The 18909-nt window shown below is 44.3% G+C and overlaps 1 protein-coding gene across 2 annotated transcripts in view; it reads left to right on the top strand.

Annotated features, from left to right (window-relative positions):
* Positions 1-675: 675 nt before the first annotated feature.
* Positions 676-18909, top strand: part of SPATS2L (spermatogenesis associated serine rich 2 like) — a 163570-nt gene continuing 145336 nt past the window's right edge. The window contains exon 1 of one of the 2 annotated variants that reach the window (XM_036023123.1): positions 676-731. The gene's annotated coding sequence lies outside the window, so the exon portion shown is untranslated. Of the gene's footprint in view, positions 732-763; positions 1062-18909 lie in introns of those variants that run through there. The other variant, XM_028508527.2, reaches the window with a different exon arrangement.

Here is an 18909-nt window from a genome sequence, read left to right as displayed (position 1 = left end):
TGCCTTTGGAAGAAGAAGTGTGTTATCTAAAGTGCTTCCATCATGAATAATGATTGAGAAACTGCCTTTACTCTCCCGACTACTGTACTCCCAGGCAGAAACCCATGGGCTGATGCCTATGTGTCGATCTGGAACTTGTTTATTACATACGTTTAGAGCAACCCGTCTGCAGAAGCCAAGTGTGAACGGGCAGCGGAAGGGAGGGGCCAGAACACTCCGGGCTAGCGGGGCTTCTAGGGTCACATCCGAGTCCCAGTACTTTTTCGGTGACTAGTTCTTCACATCATCTCGGAATCCGCTCTCTTTGTTTACATGTGGAGCTTGGCTCAGCCCCAGAAACCATTAGTACCTTCTAAAAGGAAAAGTATCTTGCATCTGTAGACAGTGCGGAGGGGCGGGGGAGCAAAGTTCATTCTCCTGGCTATGGGAGGATGCCTCTCCTGCAACACGTGTCGATTGAGACAAAAATCTTTCAATAACAGGGGCAGTTTAAGTGAGGTGGAGGTTTGGGGAAAGACGAGGCGGTTGGTGTGGGGCAAACAAGCAAAGTGCGGAAGCTGTACGGGGATTCTTCTAGAAAGTGGGGTGGGAAAGGAGCTAGGGAGGGCGTGTGGAGGGAAGGGATCTGTGTCAGAACGTGCGTGTGAGCGGATACAAAACCCGAGAGGCGTGAGCAGAGCTGTGTGTGCGAGCGGGAGCGAGGGGCGCCGGCTCGGGGTGTGTGCGCCTGGGTGAGTGACACTGAGGGGCGGGCTGGCCGGCGGACCAGCGGGCGGGGGCAGCCTGCGAGGGGCGGGAGTGTCCCTGCGTGGAGCCGGCCGACCTGGAGTTGTGTCAGTGAAGGAATCCAGTCGGGGGCTGAGCAGGCTGCGCCCTCCGCCGCGAGCGCCGGCAGCGCGGGGCGAGCTCCGGACCGCGCGCGCGGCCCAGGCAGCGGCTCCTTCTCAGCCCGCCCTCCGCGCCGCTGGGGCCGCCACCTCCGCTGTGCCTCCCCCCGCAGCGACCGCGCCCCCGATCCTGGTCCCCGGCCCAGGACGGAGTGCCGGGCGATCAGCACAGAGGTAAGCCCGGGACCCTGGCCACCGCCGCCTGGGGGTTCCCTTCCCGCCCTCTGGGGCCGAGTAGGGACACGGGACTCGGACGGACGCGACGGGGCCTGAGCTGCTGGGACGCCGGCTCGGTCCCGGTCGCAGGTTCGGCAGCCTGGGCCGCCCAGCCCCCCGCTGCCTCCTGGGGCGCTGGGTGTGGCCCAGCTCGGTGCCGACGCCGGCCGGCGGCGCGGACCGGACGCGGAGGTCGCCGTCCTTCCTTTCTGTGGCTGACGCGATCCGGCCGGCGGGCAGGCGAGCCGGAGGAGGCTCTAGGTCCGCTGCACGTTTGAGCTCCCTGGGCGAGTGTGTGGCCGCTGTGCTCCGACGTGGACCCGCCGCCCCGGATCTGAATCCGCCGCGGTCCCTCATCTGCCCTCCCCGGCGCGAGCGCCCCCTTCTACTGGCAAAGCGGAGTGCGACCCACCCCCTCCCGCCAGCGGTCAGCTGCCAGCAGAGGAGCTGCGGCCTCAGCAGGACCATCCCGCCGCTGATTGTGGCCCCTGCGCCCCTGGGCGCGGGTGGAAGCGGGATGCATCGGCCCCGTGCCCCCGAACTCGCTGCGATTGTAGGCTGGGTGACAGGAGGAGAAGCGAAGCGACCTGGCCGCGCAGGACGTAGCGGTCGCGTTGCGGGTCTGGGCGGGTAGACCCGGAGTCCGCAGGCAGCGGCCCGGGCTCGGGATGGTGCAGCGGACCAAGCCTAGGACAGCGGTTGTTTCCGAGGTCCGGGAAGGGTTTGTCGCGCTCTCTCCACCGCTCACTCGCACTCTCCTGCTGGCTTGCACTCTGCTGATCGCTGGCACTCTGTTCGGTTGTTCGTACTTAATGCACACACAGGAGGTGAAGGGCTGAGACTTTACCTGGACAGGGATGCGACCGCAGCCTCCCATCTACACGAGTGGAGGTTTCCTGTTCTTGGGGGGTTGGTGTGTTTGTGAACTTCATAAGCTTTCAGTTCCCAGCATTCCTGATTTCAGTGGATGCCAAGGTTTTGGAGACCTGACACTGTAATGGTTCTTTTTTGTACAGCATTTTCCTTTGAGTATATTACAGAATCTGTGGCTTGAGAACTAGTGAACTTCACACACAGCCTCTTTATTTACATAAAATATTCTATAATAATTTCACATGATTATTTTAAATTCTTAAAAAATGTTTCATTAGGAACTTTTACTCCTTCCTTCACAAGTAAGAAAAAAAAGACTCTGAAATTTTAGAACCTGTGTAGAGGAAGAGGTTTTATGCCAGTATTTGAAAGAGTCAGGTCGTGAGTGTGACCTTTATGACATCGTTTTAGTTTGTCTTAATGGAATGATTCATGGCCGTTCTGATTATGTTTTCTAGAGGTAAAGAAGATTGCAATATAGCAGAGGGGAAAAGGATAGGAATTCAAAAATTGCTTTATTCAGAAAAAAAGGATATTGAAGTAACAAATCCAGTTATTTGAAAGATACTCAAAATAAAAACTGAAGTTGCCTTCTGGGTAAAGTATTTCATTGGCCTTATAAAATTGTATCACTTAACCAGAAAGCAGTCTGGATGGGGGCAGTTTTGTCAAATAACTAGTGTTTAAAAATAACTGTATATGATAATGTTTGATGGGTCTTTAACTGGAGGAAAAATCAACTTTCGGAATGATTTTCTATTTGGACAAGGCATTTACTGCTGCAGTCTCTAATTAGAGTTTTGGATGAAACTCAAGCTTTGTAAAAACCTATTTTTATGGAGCAGCAGAACAAAAAGCCTGTAAAATTCTGTATCTTTGTGGTTTCAAACACACACACACACACACACAAACTAGACTAGCCCCACAGATAATTTGCATAAAAAATACAATCACTTGAATGCAGAGAATATTTAAAAGGATAGTAAAAATTCAACATCTGGGAAAGGTCTGTATTAATTGGTAATTTTCTTTCTTTAATCCCTGCCTCTGAAAATATTCAATGATTTCCTAGGAACCAACTTAGTTTAATATACTTATTTGGACAGGCAAAAGGATCAATACTCCTTTTGTATTCATTTTGTTTTAGAGAGGCCCCTGATGAAAGTCTTCACAGTCAGTTCTGTCCTCCCACTGATTTTCATGTGGTCCTTGTGGGGGTAGGTACCTATGAGCTATGAAGCTGCTTTGCCATCTCTGAAATGATCAGGGGGAGAAAATGCTTAGGCCACATCATTGCAGTCTTGTAGTGCTGCCAATCAGAAGCACTCATAGGTCAGTTTTGCTGTATAAATAGAAATACTTTTCATCAGAAGTTAATCTTGAGATACAGCTCATTTTTGGTTCTCAGTTTTTTCAGTTTCAGTCTCTGATCACAGAACTGTGCTGTCATTAATAATGACTATTGGTTTATGGCTTTTTTGTACTGGCTATTGATTTATGTTGAAGGTGCTTAGGGGGTCTTCATTCTACTATTTTTACACAATTTTATTCAGTGTCTTGTGAGGTGAACTGGGATAGGAACTTGTGGTTTTGTTTGATAAAATGGAAGAAGTCGAGGTTGCTCATGGTAAGATCTAAGCTCCTACCACCTGTCTCACGATATGATTAGCATGGGGCAGGTTTGGAATGCATTAAACAGGCACTGCTTACTCACTGCTCCTTAGTACTTCTTTCCTACTCATCTTCCATAGACCTGTTACTATTATTTGACTGTGACAATTGAATCATACGACTGCTATAATTTTTGTAGACAGAACAGTGGCTTTTATAAATATGACGGAGGACATGAGGGCAGAAATAGAATATGATAAAGTGATGGAGTCTGTTTATTGATCTCTGAATGATTATGCATAATTCAGCTGATCAGTTCATTCTCACCATTCTATTTTACCATGTAATCACACAATTAAATTATGATTTTCATGATACAAACAGTTAATAATAACCCAGTACACATAGTTATAGAAGGAAAACAAACCTTTTTTTCCTTCCCTTTTTTGAAGTTGTCTGCTGGGAAGGTGTTATTTCCTTGACACATCAGTGGCTAATTTGGAGCTGTGATGCTTGTTATGTAAATAGGCCATATGTTGAATCCCTACAGAAGTTTATGGGTTCCCTGTTGTGGTGCTGGACAGGATCCTCTACTTACCACATCTAAGGAAATTAGTCTGTGAAGATGATTTCTCTTTGCTATTTATATCACTTCTATTACTTTTGTTTAATAGTATATCTAATAAAAAATTCTTCAATGTGAGGGTGTCATCTGTCCTTACGTCATATTAATCTCTAGTGCAGACACAAACTCCGTACTCACTATGCACCTGTTCAACAGACTTCTCACAGTGGATGTCCTGCTGTCAGGCTAAGAGGCCTCCTGCCTGATGACTAATTTTTCATGTTCTCTGCTAAACCTTTTCCTTTCACAACCGGAAGACTTTCCTTTTCTTAATGGCCTTAGTATTCTCTTTATCACCCAGACTTGAGACCTGGGAACCATCCCTGACTCCTCTCCCTTTCATTCCCTCCATAAAACTAGGCATCCAGTTGGTAACTCTTCCTTGGTGACCGTTTCTCCGAGCCAGCCCTGACTTCCCTTTGATTTCCTCATTTCCCCCCTGATAGCTTAGGCCTGCAGCCATCACTGTGTTCTAGGATCGATACTGTCTCCTACCTCCTGGTCTCGCTGTGATTAAGTGTTCCCCCTCGTGCGCACTTCTGCCACACCGACCTTCCTAAAACTCTTCTTCTTAGAACGCCTCTCCAAGGATTGTCTCACAGGAATCCTGTGTTGGAGTCAGGTTTATCTGATTCTAAGATAGTGTTCTTTCTACAAGTTAAAATACTTTCCATGTCTTCCCAAAATTGCCTTTGGCATGAAGTTGGACCTCTCAACCTGGTTTAATGTACCTCAGAGTCTTGCCCAAATTTAACTACCCAACTTTATTTTATTCTTCTCTGACATGAACCTTTATTCTGACTCATTGGATCCCACTGACTTCTAAGATGACTTTTTACCCTTTTGTTCGAGATCTGCCTTTTAGAGTGCCTTTCCTTTTCCCTCTGACTTAATCACAAGTTCGGGTCTTCCCACCCTATTCATGTTACCCTCATGGGCTTCCTTCTCTTCTGCCCTTTTGTCTGCATCTTTTCTTTAGACCATCAGATGCTCTCTTATACTATTGTGTTCTTAATTCTTGCTTTCCCAAGTAGATTGCAAGTTCCTTGAGGGCACCGATGTACCTTGTATGCCATGTTTGAATCATTTACTGGTCTTTGGGCCTGGCAAGCACTTGACAAGTATATACGTAGCATCAATCAACCAGAAGAGTCACTTTTTTCTTAGTGATGAGCTTTGATATTGCCAGTGTACTGCTCACCCTTGTGTCCCCCAGAGCCTAGCTTGCAGCTTGACACCTAGTAATGACCTCAGTAAATATTTGTTCACGTAGAAATTGATGTTGACATTGGATCAGAGGGACAGACAGGCATTTGAAGGAGACATTTGTCAAGGAGTTTTTCCTATTTCAGTAGTTCTAATCAGCTGTGAGGATTCTGAGGCCTGGCATATTCCAGAGTTGAGATAATGGTGGAAGCTGGTAGTTGTGAGTTAGAATTCAGGAGATTGTTGTTATTTTAAGGTGCAGTGATGGGTCCCATTAGTGAGCAAACATAAAAGCGTGCTGGCCTTATGCCAGTAATTTACGTAAAAAAAACAATTAGACAATTGAGTTATTAGTTATATAAAAGTTCAGTTAATTGGCCCTAAAATCCCAGATTGCATTGCAGGGCTACCCAACCTTTTCATTTAAAAACTTCCTTGTTTATATATATATATACGTATATATTATCTGGGGGATCCATCTGAGGATGAGGTTGAGGTAGGGAAGAGATGCCACACCCATTCTCTTGTATTCAGGACAAAATCCAATTCTTTAAACTTAATAATAAGACTAATTTTGTATAATGCACTGTTTCTGCCAAGAAGGAGTTTAGAGTTAAGCAGAAGAAATAACACATATCTCAGAAACAAAGGTCTAAGAGAGCTCAGAAGGGAAAATTTCCTTCTTGGGGGTGGGTGGGGGCTGCCTAAAGTCATAACTGTTTGAGCTGGTTATTGAAAGGATTTGAGTAAGGCTGCAATAGCTGTTATTGGAAATACAAGGGAGGGGGAAGGATGGGAGGGCTGGGGGCAGTGCAGGGCAGGCATTCCCGTGTTTTTGACTCTAACATGGGTAGTGCACCAGGGCTCTCCAGGGCATTGGTGGTCTGCAGTGTTCGATAATGAAACTTGAAGGATATACAGACACCTGCAATAATTACTTGTGGTGCCAAGTGCTGAACTAACCATGACATAAAGTGCAAAATAAATCTTTTAAGCAATGTAACCAGTGCATTCCTGGGTAGCATCCAACTTGCTTAGAATGCTCAGAAAGGCCTCCTGCATTATGGAAACACCACTGAGGGCTGAAACTTTCATGGTGAATGTAAATAGGGAATGTCTGCCCGAGTGTGCTCCCGCGGAGCCAGCCAGCTACGGGACACTGCCCAGTGTACCCACCAGAGTTTAATAAATCGGTAAACATACTGTTGTATAGAACTCCCATTTTGATTTTGTAGAACCACGCCCATGGACTGTAGAACTAGGACCAATGGGCATAAGTTTCAGGGAGACAAATTGAGGGTTAATGTAAAGAAAGTAGCCCTATTATGGATAATGGACTCTACTATTTCACTAGATGATAAGCCCCTCATGACTAAATTCATTGAAGCATAGGCAATGTCTCATTTAAATACATGCATTATCTCCTTTCTTCCTCAAAGCACTGCTTTGAAGTATATACATATGCTAATTATCCCCATTTTACTGAAGAGCAATACTGAAGCCTAGGAGGTTGAGTTAGGAGTTAAATTGTAGCAGGTAAGTTGGAGCACAGGTGTTAAGCTCAAACTGTTTGAGGGGAGAGATTGAACAGGTACTGGATGAAGAAAAGATGCAAACATTGGATGGCCATTAGGACTTTCAAAGGCCCTTCTTAACAGGACTGGTTCTTCCATTCTCCTTAGGGATCAAGATGCTAAGTGTTGCAAAGCACTAATTCATTATCAGCACACCCAATTCCTAGAAAATCAGAACAAAGTGAAAAAACAATTGTCATCTTGATAGTCAACACTTACGGATCATCTCACACTTCACATGATCTTGCAAGGTAGGGATTATGTATGCTTTTAAAAGGGGGACGCTGAAGCTAAGGGAAGTCACTTAACTTGATTGAATCTGCAGAGTTGGTGAGTAGCAGATGAGTCTGTTTGGTGTCTGACCCCCACCCCCAGCCCTTTTCTTACCCTACCCTGTGAGTAATGCATGGTGGCACTGAGAATGTTTACCTATCAGTTCAACACTAGACACCAACCAGCCAGAGAGGCCACTAGCCATGGACAGCCGCTGTGGCTCTCCCAGGTGATGAGTCTCACCTGAATGATGTTTAGGTGAAGTTCAAAGGTGTGTGAAAGGATTGGCAATATTCCAAGACTGCATATCTGGAGCTCCAGAAAGCTATTGACTTCTTTCTTCTCTGTTTAGCATTTATTTCATTTTATACATGATACATAGTACTATTAAAGAAAAAATGTCTTTCTTCAGGTCTCAACCAATCTTTTCTCTCAGTTCATGAGCATGTGTAAGTCTTTCTTATTTTTTTATGAAAACAGAAGACAAGACAAGCAAAATCCCCTTAGCCCCTGCCTTCTGGGTCTGCTTATGTTCTATGTCATTCCTGGTCTTAGAAGACAGCCCCTTGAAAGACAGATCCTCATGCAATACCTGCTCCTCCCCACCTACTCTTTCTCTCCAGCCCTCTAAAATCCTGTTGTCTCATAATGGCCTTCAAACCACCAGACCCATCATCCAGGATTATTTTACAATTCTTGACCCATGTTGGTGTCAATGATCTCTCTCTACCCCTTGAAAGTTTGCCCACCTGTTTTCTGAGTCATTCCTCTCCTGGTTTTTCCCTGTTGCCTGGTACTGTGTGTTAGACTTCTCTGTATATTCCTCTCGTCCTCCCAAACCACAGCATCCTCTGGAGTTCACTCTTCAGCCTTCTGCTCACTCTTCACATTTGCCTTGGGGAGACTCGCCTACTGTTTTCTTTTGCTACCACCTATATTACATTGACTTCTTAATCTACAGCTCCAACCTTGAGTTCTTCTGATCACTGCTCCAGGTATCTTAAATTCAGCGAGTTCGAAACTCCACTTTCACAGCCAGCACACTCCTCCTGTATTCTCTTAATGAAAGGAACCCGCTTCCCCAAGTTTAAAATCTGGGAGTTGCTCTAGATTCCTTGCTCTTCCCCAATCTCTATGTTTCATTGATCACCAGTCCTTGTGGAAAGTATCTTCTCGAACTGCCTTGACTCTGCCCTCACCTCTCTAGACCGTTGCCACCATCACCGTGGTGGCTCAGGCCCTCATCAGCCCTCTCGAGGATTACTGCAATAGCCTTGTAACTGGTCTCTCTGCCATCTGCCTGGCCTGCCTCCAATCCATTCCCCACACTGCTGCCTTTCTAAAAGCAAATTTGATCACGACTCTCTGCTGCTTAAAATCCTTCAGCAGAGTGACTGCTTCTCCAGGATAAAAATCTAAGCTCCCTAGCATGGCACAAAAGCTCCTTTGTGATCTGGGCTCTCCCTTTGGTTATTTATCGAAGTCTTCTCAATGATCCTGGTGCCCACTGTCTACCCCTGCTTACAGCTTCCCTATGAAAGGACGTGGGTCATTACAGGAAAGAAATGAGAAGAGGGACGGGAACATAGAACTGTGCTGACCAGTGCAATGGCCACTAGCTGGATCTGGCTACTGAGCCCTTGAGATAAGGCTAGTCCAACTGAGATGTGCCGTACATATAAAATACACTGTGGGTTCAAAGACTTGACATGAAAAAAAGAATGTAGCGTATCTCATTAATAAAATTTAATATTGATCACATGCTCAAATAGCAATATCTTGGATATAGTGGATTAAATACAATATATTATTAAAATTAATTCACATGTTTTTTTTACTTTATTTTTTAAACATGACTACAAGAATATTTTAAATTACCTGTGTGGCTCACATTAGAGTCCACTGAGCAGCATTGTCACAGAACATCTCTTCATTCTCAGGAGATGCATCTTACCAGAGCCAAGCCCATGGGATTTTTGAATGATTAAGTCAGCCCTGCAGGTGTAGAGAAACAGCAATTGCTCAGTTCCTTAAATCCACAGATATAAAGTGCTTTAGATAAGATTCAGAATCAGAGAGACAGATTGTGAAAGCAGCAGCCAGGAGTCACGCACACAATGCTCACTGTACTGAAGTCACGATCGTCTGTCTCCCCAGTCACTGGCAGGAGTGGGAGGCAGGGAGACTGGTGTGCTAGAGGAAGGATTTGAGACACTGGGTGAGGGGGTTGCAAGGAAGGGCAAGTGGAGTGGCCTTCCATGGGACCCTCCCACCTGTGAGGCACCAGGCAGAGTGCCAAGAGCCATGCCTGTGTCTCTGAAGTCTCCATCCTGCCATTGATCCTTCCCAGTGGGCTGAGTCCTGGCCCCGCCACTGTCTAGCTCTAGGATCCTGAGCAAGTTAATGAAGTAGTGGGTCTTGAGCCTCAGTGGTACGTACATCCCACAGCCACTGTGCACCAAACAAAAAGACACGCCGAACGACGGAAGTGCTCTGCAGAAGGTAGGTATGCCTTGAGATACTGAGGCTAGTGTTCTGTACATCGATCGGTTGGCCCCAGAGTCTTTGAGGACAGGTATAAGGGCTGTCAGAAAGACCCAAAGGTCCTACAAGATATGCAGAGCTTTACGTTCTCACAGTGGAAAAGCCAACCAGGGATAGGAAATCAGAGCTTATCATTTCGGAGCCGGAGGGAGAACGCCGGAGGTGAGGGGAAGAAACCGTGACTATCAGGAGAAAGGCTGGGTCAGCAGGATCAGATTCCAGTGGAGTCTGATAGGCCGCGTGACTCAGCGCACTCTCCCTCGGTTGTTTGCGGGCAGTGTTCTGTGGAGCCTTGCGCTTCTGAGAAGAATCCACCACCCCTGCCCCCAAGCAGTTGTTTTTCTTTGCTTTTACATATTAGGCATTAGTATAAGGTTCTGTTAAGGGGAAAGAACCCTTCCTCTTAACAGAAAAAATAAAAATATGAAAGTCATACATCTATAGAAATGGCTCGAGAAAGTGGTAACCCCCGTGGTGTGATTCTTTTCCCCCCACATGCAGGATGGGGACCAGTTGAGGCCCCACGCAGGAGGTTCCGGCTCCCTTAGTGACCGTCCATCCATCCGACTGATTGTGCAGTTTGCCTTGCCCACACAACTTACCTAGGAAGCCATAGCCCATTCTTGGGTAACCAAGTTTTCACCTTGTGCCCCAGGTTCCAATTTGTCTCCCACATTTCCAAGTCCCTGCTTTGAGTTCTTGTTTAGGAATCCCAAACTGCTTTCAGTACGTGTGCCACTATATATCTCCAAGCCTTCTTAGGATAGTAGTCTTGCCTCTGAGCTACAAGGTCTAGGATGAGTCCCTGCTGCTCTCTCCCAGGCTTCTTCAAGCCTACCCACAATGCACAGGAAACTCAGTTAGTTTCATAGATAGTTGTGGAATTGAATAGCTGGCCTGGATATACTGGCTATTCCCTGGTTCTAGACCCCTGACACCAGACACTGCCTGCTCATTGGCTGCCCACACCGGTCTCTAGATCCCGTTTGTGCCTTTGTGCCATATGTGCAACTTGGGAGGAAAAGGGGAAGGCAAGAAAGAATAGGGCTGATATGTTTCTAAACTGTGATCCATCCACTTCTCTGTCTCCTGTGGGAAGGCTAGTCTCACACGTGGATAAAAAAGGTGCCTACCTTTATGATGTGATTTCAGAATCTATACTATTCAAAAGGGCACCTCAAATATCAACAGTTTCACTTTTCCACTCTCTAATATGGGAAAGCTTACGTTATAAAAATTCTGGTCCTTTTCCTAAGACCAGTACAGTTTAGAAGAAAAAGAGGACAGATTTGGTACTTGAATGACAATTTCTGACTCGTAATTGGCTGGCTTGTATGAACTTGAGCAAATTATTTAATCTTCCTGAACCTCATTTTTGTTCATGTATGATATGAAACTAACACCTACTTGTTTTGTTAGGATTCTGTTATGACTGAATAAAACAAGATGGAAAGTGCCCAGCAGCAGAGCCTAAGCTGTAAATGCTATGGAAGTGGTAACTTAGACATGAGCTCCTTGGAATGAATAATTTTCTAGACCCTTCCCTGAGACTGATAAGGAAGAAAATAAGGAATCTGGGCTAAGGGGCCCAGGTTTTACCCATCGAAGGGTAAAAAGGACCAGAAAGAAGTTGCCTTCACATTTTGCTTAAGGCCCATCTTGTCTGGTGGTTTGCATTCGTGAAAATACTCATCTGGGATTATGAATACAGCATGAGGCCATGGAACAAAGGCATGTTTACATCTTCTGCCAGGATAACTGTAAGACTAAACAAAGCAAGTTTTTGAATCTCTGAATAGTCAGGTACACCGCCATCAAAATAAACTTTTATTTCTATTCTTTGCTGACAAATTACAAAAAAAGGAAGCCACTGAAATAACCTGAAAAGGAAGATTCAGATACAAATTAGACACGGGGGACAGATTTCACACTTATTTTGTGGGAGCCATTCTTTCTCTAACTGTGGGTGTTTGGGAAGTTCTTTTGTTGTAGCTTTTGTTGCTTACAAAAAGAGGGAGAGAGCTTTAGTACACTAAGGAAGAATGGTTTTGATTGGAGGCAATATTGTTCTCAGTGTGCGCTGACTTTCGTATATTACAGTGATTGCTAATGCATAACGGAGAAAACCCATTTATTGAAGTGCCATAAACAGCGGCAAGATGTCTGATCTGACATCCTGCCACTTCTGATCAACACGTATTTTTCAGAGGAATGTGGGCAGTCCTATAATTTGTAAAGGGGAAAGTGGAAGGTGTTATGCTGGCAACTGTGACTGCTAATGTCCTGATCCGGAAGGTCTTTGTCCTTCCTCATTTATGTCCCCCGTGAAGTCTGAATGGTGGACTGGATTCAGCTCGTGCGCTGGCTGCCAGGGACTTCCCCCGCTGTAATACCATAGCCTGGGTGCAGGGCCATATTAAAATTGTGACCACGCAAGGAGAAAATGTAAATTTACTGCCTCAAAAATTAAAAATAAAAGCATTAAAAAGATTATTTAGTGCTGGTTTGTGGCACTGAATATATAAGCTCAATTTATTGTTCTGCTAGTCCCAGAGCAAGAACTGCTTCAGCAGTAATGGATGGTATCAACTAAGGTTACCACGGCAACGTTAATTTATAATTTTCAAACTTTGGTAGAATTTCACTTCTGGACTCTTCTGGATTGCATTTCAATTTACAGCTATTTCTCATTTATTAAGGCAAGGCATATGCAGAAACTGTTTACATAGATGTACTAGGAGTGTCTTCATGAAAGTTACTGGTGTGAAATCAGACGCACAGAGTGTGGGCATTGGAGAGGGACAGTGGGTGCCGTGGTCTAAGATTGCCCCCTAAGTGCAGGAGTCCCTTCCACTGCACCCCAGTCAGCCAGCTGCCATTTGAACCCTGCCAGGAACCAGGAGTTCCTAATTTTGTGACGCTGAGCAATTCTGCTGACGGTAATCTGCAAGACTCCTAGATCTTAAGCCCCTTTCGATGGGGACCTTGCCTCATTTGTGGTTGGACCAATACTCATTATCAAGGACAGGAGGACAACAATTTTGAAATCTGCTTTCCTGCAGCTTCCTTGTTTTTTTCTTCCATCACCCTTTGGGGAGCCACAGAATAGGCACGCACCTTCTCTGTGAAGGCTCTCCGCACACCTGACCATAGCTATGGCGATCCTACTCAAAGTCTTCCCTTCTCAGAACTTTATGGTCCCAGTTCTTTCAGCAGATCTTCCACCGGGCCTGTTAACACTCCCGGTCACTCACCACCCTGCCCATGCCGTTTTAAAAGTGCGGCAACCTGAGTGCAACTCCTGATTCTCCAAGTGGTAGAAAACCGAGGGCCACTGTTAGCTCTGTCAGTCAGGGTACCCTTCTTTTATTCATCCAGTCAAATATTATGTTGGCCTCCATTCTGGTCAAGGACAGCACATTGTTAGTTTATATCCAAAAGCAAATAAAATCTCCAAGTCTTTTTCTTACCAGCTGCTACAAAGCCAAATCTCCCTTGTTCTGTCCTTGTGCAGTTAATCTTGTGAACCTTATTCTTGTTAGTTTTGTCTCTTTTTGTCAACTCATTTTTCCTATCAAGGCATTTTTGAATTCTAATTTTTAAAAATTCAATTCACAGTTACACATTTGAGAATGGTACTTTCTCTGTCGTTGGTAAAATGTTGTTCACAACAGAGGCCAAAGACAGAGCCCTCTGACTTTCTAGAGGCGACTTCTTGACATCAATATATGAATTTTGTTAGTTTTTTAAAAACTAGTTTGATAATCTTTTACTTGTGTTTATTTTCTTGTCTCCAGGTTGTCTAAGAGGACGTAGTCAGGAAAGATTTGATCACATGCCTTAGTTCATAGATAGTGAGCAGGCTGACAGCTGTTGGGGGTGGGGAGGGGAGGGCTGGGTGGGAGCGTAGAGGGATTGAGCAAAAAGGGAAAAAAGAGAAAAAAAACTCATGGACGTGGTAACAGTGTGATGATTGCCTGCTGCCTGGAGCAGAGGAGGTGGAGGAGGGTGTAGAGGGGATAAATGGTGATGGCCGGAGACTTGGCTTGGGGTGGGGGACACATGACACAGTGTCCAGATGATGTGTTGTTGAGCTCTGCGCCTGAAGCCTGTATAATTTTCTTAAATAGTGTCAATAAAAAGGAAAACAAAAAGTCTTAGTAAAGCTATCATTGTTGATATACTTATTGCCAATCATAGATCCTCTACTATGATGTGAAATGAGATGAATTTGGAGTCACTTAGATTGCATTAATCTTTGCTTTGACACATTTACTGAAAAGCATATCTAAATAAGCTGGTTTTTAATTTATTTAAAAATAATTTTCTGAAATAAATCCATATGTCACTTACCATCTCAATCCACATGAACTTCTTTGGCTCAAAGGAACCGCTTTTCGTACATCACTCAGTTCTCTGTGCAGAATCCTTGCTCTGAAAACGAACGGGTGCCGTGACAGGAGACCGCTCCGCCAGCGTCACCCCAACCCGTCATTACGTTCACGCCCCCGGGACAGGCGGTGATGAGGCCGAGGCCCGTCCAAACAGCGCGCTGGCGTCTATGTAAATAGCTCCGTGACAGCACACTAACACGACCGTGACAGAGAATGTGCTGATGGCATCATGCCACTAGCGGACGAATGTTTTCTCTAAACGGAAAATTCTGTATTATTTGAAAAGAACATTTTTCCCTTCACACAAATTATTTGATTTTTTATGTTACTCTCAAATGTCTGTCAGACATACATATAGTGCTTTTTGTACTATATTTTGTTGTATTCATGTACAAAATAGGTTATATATGTATATATATATATATTTTTTTTTTTACTTTGTACCCAATGGAAAAAAATAACAGAATAGTAGCACCGAAGAATTTAAATCTATAAAAACACTGGTATTTGTGCAATGCTGTATATTTCACAAAGTTCTCTTACACATTTTCTTCTTTGAAAACAAAATTTTCCAGTTGTAAAAGTAATGCACACTCATTGAATTTGGGAAAGATACTGAAAAGGATAAAAATAATTAAAAGTCAGCTAGACTTTCACCACCCAGAGACCATCATTGTCAGCGTCTGGTGTGTATTCCTTCTGGATATGCATTTATGTGTACTGTAAGTGTGTGTGCATCCACTTGTGTGTGTGTGAACTGGCTTCACGGTGGACATAGGACGTCTGTACTGAAGAATCAGTGTCATAGTAGTTAGAAGTGCTTTGCAATCAAACACTTTGAGATTCCAGTCCTGTGTGTATGCTACTGATACAGTGACTGTAAATCACTTAAATGGTCAAAACTTTGGTTCCTACTTCTGTGAAATGGTGATGATACCAGTATGCATCTAGTAGGGTTATTGTAAGAATAAGATTATGCAGGCAAAGTGCATAGCATGCTGCATGGCTCAGAGTAAGTGCTCAGTAAATGCGAGTTCTTATTAACATGTGGGTTTTCTTGTCTGTTTTCCTCACTCAAATTCTAGGGTAGCAATTTCCCTTGTTATAAAATACGATTTGAAAAATATTTGGAATGACTACATACATTTCAGTGTATGACTGTACCCTAATGTAATTTCCCTGTGCTTACACCATTTCCAGTTCCTTGCTATCATAAAGAGCACTACAGTTAATATCCTTTACATTATTTTTTGTACATAGACAACAGATTGGAAATGAATTACTAATGGCATTTTGTAGAGAGGTGGAAAAAAACGAACAATTCTTTAGTGTCTACTAATGTGCCAGAGTATTTGGTAGGTTTTTTACAGCAGAATTCTCATTTAATTCTTCCGCAACTCTGGTGAGGTAAATCTGTTACCCCAATTTTTCAGATGTAAAAAGCTCTGAGGAGAGAGAAGCAGATTGCCCAGGGTCACAGGTAGTGGCGGCAGAAATGGCATTTGAAGCCAGCTGTCTGCTTTCAGAGCCTATGCTTTTCCACTCTGGCACGCAGTCCATGCCTATCTTCTTAAGGCTGGAGGAATGAATAGTTACCGTTGTCCTTTTTACAGAAATGTCTCTTGGTGCCACCTGAAAGATAGGACACTTGGCTGGAACTCACGGCTTACTCAGTATAGTACCTCTTGTGTGCGTATGTTCTTGTATGTTTTGGAATGGAGCCTCATTAAAATAAGGTGTTAACCAAAGGAAGTAAAACACAATGAAAGCAAACCTCAGGGAAGAAAATATTTATTTAGTCAATTGTACAAAAGTCATCATTGTTTCAGTTGTATGAACTGAGCCAGAATTACTTATCTCCCTAGGAATTAGAGAATTGCACATAAATCAATATAGAAATTAAACAGTAATAACAGCCAGGGTAAATTGACACTGTCGAAAGGAATTGTAAGTTTCACTACTTTTATGTTAGGGGTCCAAAGGAAAAATCTTCAGCCTAAGCTGTAAGATGATGATACACCAGTGAAGAGCTGTAATAATTGCTATAGGTCCAAGTAGAGGTATAGGGGAGACATGAAGTGTACTGGGAGTAACCCCTAAAGAATTGTTGGGTGAATTGACAGGTTGTCTTTAAAAAGTCAGCCATTCAGAGCATTTATCTCGGCAACTCTCAAATCTGACTTATAACATACAGTATGGCAATCAATTTTGTAGGAAAAGTGAATAATTAATATGCAGATGATGAGACAGGTATGGCCCATTAGTACATAACGCACAGTTTCTTTGAACAAGGAACAGTTGAGGGTGTGTCTTTGAACAGGGTAGTCCTGGTTCGTCATTTTATAGGCTTTAGTTCTTAGTAAAAATGAAAGAAAAAAGCCCTAGTGCGGTCCTGACCAGTGTGGCTCAGTTGGTTGGGCAACAGACTGCAAAGCAAAAGACCACCAGTTCGATGTTAGTCAGGGCACATGCCTGGGTTGCGGGTTTGATCCTGGGGCATGTGCAAGAGGAATCGATGTTTCTCTCCCACATCAATTTTTTTTCTTCCTCTCTCCCTCCCTTCCCCTCTCTCTAAAAATAAATAAATAAATAAAATCTTTTTTAAAAAAAAAGCCCAGCATGTAATATTCCATATCCAAGAGGTACTCTGTTGCACAGTTTCTAACCAACTGTTGTCTAGTCAGGAAAGCTATCTTTGGTTACTAAGTCCTCGAATTTTTATAGCTCTTCAGCTTATGCATTCTTGCCTTCGAATTGTTCTAGTTTTCTTCAGTCATTTCTAGCCACTTCAGTTCTTGCAAGGGAGGGACAGTGTCATTCATAGCCCAATAACTAAAAAAGGTTTTGGATCTTGGTAGAACATGACCACCAGCTTGCCCTGTTGAGAGTATGTCCCCATGGTGGTGTTGCAGGTGGGGAGGGCTCCCCAGGTTAAATTTGGACTCTCCACACAACTAGTGAGTAATTAGAGCTGCAGCAGACAATTGGATACGAGATGGGATTCCAGATGTGGCCCCATTGCTTAGTGGAACGCTGGGCAGAGTGCTTTGCTGTCTGAGCCGCGCTCCCTCGGCTCCTGGGTGGAGATAATGATGCCTGCATAGTCAGAGGTCACGTGGAGGATTGAGTATGTGGAGCAAACCACTTGGCTAACTCAGAAGTGCTTTTATGATTCGTTTTTAATTAATGTGCTTTTATGATCAGTTATTAATGAATGGCCACAGGTTATCCCTCTTGAGGAGAAGCTGATTTACCATTTAAAATATTGTCAAATGAATAATGGGAATACTTATAAAATATATGTGAAACTACACCACTCTCTGGCTAACCTCGCCAGGCTCTCCTAACTCTTTGCTTATACTTCATCCAGAGATAATGGGGCTGGTGCCTTCTCTGCCCTGGAGACCCCTGGCGAGCTAGAAGCCTCTCACAGCTCACTCCCATGGCTGTTCCTCTGGTGAGGGCAGGGGCCCCTTGGCAGGAACCAGGTGGTTCTTCCGAACACAGTCAGGACCTTTATAACACTAAGCATTATGTTGTTCCAAGACAGAAGCAAAATTTGTGTATTTGATGCATTATTGTAGCTTCCAATAAAGAAGATTCCCAAGAAAGACTATCAAGTAGAAAAACATATTTTCAAAAGGCTGAATTACAAAAATTTAAAGGAAACTCTTTGGTTATTAAAGTGATCACATTGCTGGAGGGGAGGTGGAAAAAGGACCAGAAGTTAGGGATTTCCACACCAGATGGCATCCAGGAAAACTTTTCGGAAGTCCCTCTTGGTTTTCCCCCCAGGCCTGGCTGCATCAGTTAGGGCTCAGAAACTGCCTCTGAGCCTGGCTGTGGCACAGTAACTCCCCTGCCTGGGGCCGCACACACTCCCTTCCCCTGGGCTGCTGTGGGCCAGCCAACCTCCCCACCTTTTACTGTCTTCCATGCAGTTATTTCCTCTCAATCTGAAGAGCAGGACAGAATTTGCTCTTTGTCACCCTAGCCTGGGCTATGCTATAGTACCCTTCTGAAGGTGTTTCACTTAGTTAATGATTGAAATGTCTCTGCGGCGTTTCCCAGAGATGGGAGAACGTGAGCGGCGTGCTGGACATGTTAGACAAGCCTCCGTGATCACTCAGCAATAAGGAGCCAACGGAAGACCAGCGGGCCCCTAGAATCCTTGAGGATGCTGGCTGGGAGAGGAGGCCAAATCTCATTTTGAATCATTTTCTAAAATTTATACCTCCTACTCTGGAAGCTATTCTGAGTTTCCCTCATTTGCTCTGGTACCACATTTCATTCAGCTCATTTCTTCATCAACTATTTCTTGAGGCCCTGCTCTGTACTAGGCACTGTGGAAGGAGCAAAGAGTAATCAGACAGTGAAAAGGCGAGGACGTTACATACCTTCAACAGAAAGCGAGATACACCTCCGGAGCTGGGAGGAGGGAGATGTTAAATTTGTAATGATTTTTTTGCTGTACTTTTTACAATAAACAGTACTACATAAAAATCTATACCAGTATTCATTTATGTAGCAAATCCCTTTATAATGAAAATTCCTGTTATCTGTGATTCAGGCAAGCATCATTAGGACACAATTCCAATACAAAAGACTGGACAGTCCCTTGGAGTGAGCTAAAATGGGATTTGACCTATATATCAAGCTTTTCGTGGTTTTGATACTTTTTCATTTCGATATGTCAACAAATGCCT

This window comes from Phyllostomus discolor, chromosome 4 (assembly GCF_004126475.2).
Source record: "Phyllostomus discolor isolate MPI-MPIP mPhyDis1 chromosome 4, mPhyDis1.pri.v3, whole genome shotgun sequence".
NCBI classification, from domain to species: domain Eukaryota; kingdom Metazoa; phylum Chordata; class Mammalia; order Chiroptera; family Phyllostomidae; genus Phyllostomus; species Phyllostomus discolor.
The sequence above is the reverse complement of the archived record's forward strand: the minus strand, read 5'-3'. Positions and strand labels throughout refer to the sequence as shown.